At 42.6% G+C, this 3665-nt stretch overlaps 1 pseudogene; it reads left to right on the top strand.

Annotated features, from left to right (window-relative positions):
- The first annotated feature begins 1057 nt into the window (after positions 1–1057).
- Positions 1058–1967, top strand: LOC116863822 (annotated as a pseudogene).
- Positions 1968–3665: the final 1698 nt, after the last annotated feature.

The raw sequence follows: 3665 nt of genomic DNA, 5'->3' as shown, positions 1-3665 counted from the left end.
AAACCATAGTAGGCCTAAAAGCAGCCATCAATTAAGAAAGCGTTCAAGCTCAACAATACAAATCTCTTAATCCCAAAAATCCAAAATAACTCCTAATATGCTACTGGGCCAATCTATTTGACAATAGAAGTAATAATGCTAGTATGAGTAACAAGAAGTCTATTCTCCTTGCACAAGCTTATAACAGCCAACGAATACTCACTGATAGTTAACATCATGATAGAAATAAACCACTAATAGAACACCTATCAAATCAATTGTTAATCCGACACAGGCGTGCAACAAGGAAAGATTAAAAGAAGTAAAAGGAACTCGGCAAACACAAACCCCGCCTGTTTACCAAAAACATCACCTCCAGCATGTCTAGTATTGGAGGCACTGCCTGCCCAGTGACACTGGTTTAACGGCCGCGGTATCCTGACCGTGCAAAGGTAGCATAATCATTTGTTCCCTAAATAGGGACTTGTATGAATGGCCACACGAGGGTTTAACTGTCTCTTACTTCCAATCAGTGAAATTGACCTTCCCGTGAAGAGGCGGGAATACTCCAATAAGACGAGAAGACCCTATGGAGCTTTAATTAACTAGCCCATAATAATTCACTAAACACCGACAGGCCTAACACGATCTTATTAACGGGCCAGCAATTTAGGTTGGGGTGACCTCGGAGAATAAAATAACCTCCGAGTGATTAAATCACAGACAAACCAGTCGAAGAGTCTCATCATTCATTGATCCAATAACTTGATCAACGGAATAAGTTACCCTAGGGATAACAGCGCAATCCTATTTGAGAGTCCATATCAACAATAGGGTTTACGACCTCGATGTTGGATCAGGACATCCCAATGGTGCAGCAGCTATTAAGGGTTCGTTTGTTCAACGATTAAAGTCCTACGTGATCTGAGTTCAGACCGGAGCAATCCAGGTCGGTTTCTATCTATTGCAGTGACTTCTCCCAGTACGAAAGGACAAGAGAAGTAAGGCCCATTCCACCGGAACGCCTTAGGACCAATAGATGATATAATCTTAATCTAGCCAGTCCACCTCTCCGCAACCCTAGAAATAGGGTTTGTTAGGGTGGCAGAGCCCAGTAATTGCGTAAAACTTAAACTTTTATTCTCAGAGGTTCAAATCCTCTTCCTAACATCATGTTCATAATTAATGTCATTTCACTGATCGTACCAATCCTGCTCGCCGTGGCCTTCCTGACATTAGTAGAACGAAAAATTCTAGGGTACATGCAACTCCGCAAAGGGCCAAACATCGTAGGACCCTATGGCTTACTACAACCAATCGCGGACGCCGTGAAACTCTTCACTAAAGAACCCCTACGACCCCTAACATCATCAATCACTATATTCGTAATAGCCCCCATTCTAGCCCTAACACTAGCCCTAACTATATGAGTCCCATTACCCATGCCCTACCCCCTTATTAACATAAATCTGGGGGTCCTATTCATACTGGCGATATCAAGCCTAGCCGTCTACTCAATCCTATGATCCGGATGAGCCTCAAACTCAAAATACGCCCTAATCGGGGCCCTTCGAGCCGTAGCCCAAACAATCTCGTATGAAGTCACACTAGCTATTATTCTCCTATCGGTGTTGTTAATAAACGGCTCATTCACCCTATCCACATTAATCACCACCCAAGAACACCTATGATTAATTCTACCCGCATGACCCTTGGCCATAATATGATTTATCTCTACTCTAGCAGAAACCAACCGCGCACCATTCGACCTAACAGAAGGAGAATCGGAGCTGGTTTCAGGGTTCAACGTAGAATATGCAGCCGGACCATTCGCCCTATTCTTCCTAGCCGAGTACGCCAACATTATCATAATAAACGCCCTCACAACCATCCTATTTTTCGGCGCGTTCCACACCCCCTACCTACCAGAACTATACTCAGTCAACTTCACCATAAAAACACTCCTACTAACGGCCTCCTTCCTATGAATCCGAGCATCCTACCCACGATTCCGCTATGACCAACTCATACACCTACTATGAAAAAACTTTCTCCCCCCTAACACTAGCACTATGTATATGACATATATCCCTACCCATTATAACGGCAAGTATCCCTCCCCAAACATAAGAAATATGTCTGACAAAAGAGTTACTTTGATAGAGTAAATTATAGAGGTTCGAGCCCTCTTATTTCTAGAATTATAGGAATCGAACCTAACCCTAAGAACTCAAAAATCTTCGTGCTACCAAATCTACACCAAATTCTACAGTAAGGTCAGCTAAATAAGCTATCGGGCCCATACCCCGAAAATGTTGGTTTATCCCCTTCCCATACTAATCAAACCCCTTATCCTCACTACCATCATATCAACCGTTATTTCAGGAACTATCATAGTACTAATTAGCTCCCACTGACTAACAACCTGAATCGGGTTCGAAATGAACATACTAGCCATTATTCCAATTCTAATAAAAAAAATTTAACCCACGGGCTGTGGAAGCATCAACAAAATATTTTCTCGCCCAAGCCACCGCATCCATACTCCTCATACTAGGAATTATCATCAACCTGCTACTAACAGGACAATGAGCAGTACTGAACACCCCCAGCCCAATTACATCTAACATAATGACAGTAGCCCTGGCAATAAAACTAGGATTGTCACCATTCCACTTCTGAGTGCCCGAAGTAACTCAAGGTATTCCATTATCATCGGGAATAATCCTACTTACCTGACAAAAAATCGCCCCCCTGTCAATTCTATATCAAATCTCACCCTCCATTAACCCAAACCTATTGATGATCATAGCGACCATATCCGTCCTAATCGGGGGCTGAGGTGGCCTTAACCAAACACAACTACGAAAAATCCTAGCCTATTCATCAATCACGCATATAGGATGAATAATCGCTGTAACGACGTACAACCCAACCCTGATAGTACTAAACCTTATAATTTACATTATAATAACACTGGGAACATTTACACTATTTATACTTAACTCATCTACTACCACACTATCCCTATCCCACATGTGAAACAAACTTCCACTGATAGCCTCACTAATCCTAGCAGTCATGTTATCACTAGGAGGCCTGCCCCCACTCTCAGGATTCATCCCCAAATGAATGATCATCCACGAACTTACAAAGAACAACATAATCGTTATAGCAATGCTTATAGCAATGACAGCCTTACTAAACCTATACTTTTACATACGACTAACGTACACCACAGCATTAACCATATTCCCTTCAACAAACATCATAAAAATAAAATGGCAATTCGAGCACACAAAAAACGCTACCCTGCTACCCCCCTTAATTGTAACCTCGACCATACTACTACCACTAACCCCAATAACACTGACCCTGCTCTAGGAGTTTAGGTTAAGAAGACCAAGGGCCTTCAAAGCCCTAAGTAAGTGCCACACACTTAACTCCTGAAGCCACCCTAAGGACTGCAAGAGTATACCTCACATCTACTGAACGCAAATCAGTCACTTTAATTAAGCTAAGCCCTTCCTAGATTGGTGGGCTATCATCCCACGAAACTTTAGTTAACAGCTAAATACCCTACTCAACTGGCTTCAATCTACTTCTCCCGCCGCGAAGAAAAAAAAGGCGGGAGAAGCCCCGGCAGGGTTGAAGCTGCTTCTTTGAATTTGCAATTCAACGTGATA

Source organism: Lontra canadensis, unplaced genomic scaffold, assembly GCF_010015895.1.
Source record: "Lontra canadensis isolate GAN:19392208 unplaced genomic scaffold, GSC_riverotter_1.0 scaffold3429, whole genome shotgun sequence".
Classification (NCBI taxonomy): Eukaryota; Metazoa; Chordata; class Mammalia; order Carnivora; family Mustelidae; genus Lontra; species Lontra canadensis.
The sequence above is the reverse complement of the archived record's forward strand: the minus strand, read 5'-3'. Positions and strand labels throughout refer to the sequence as shown.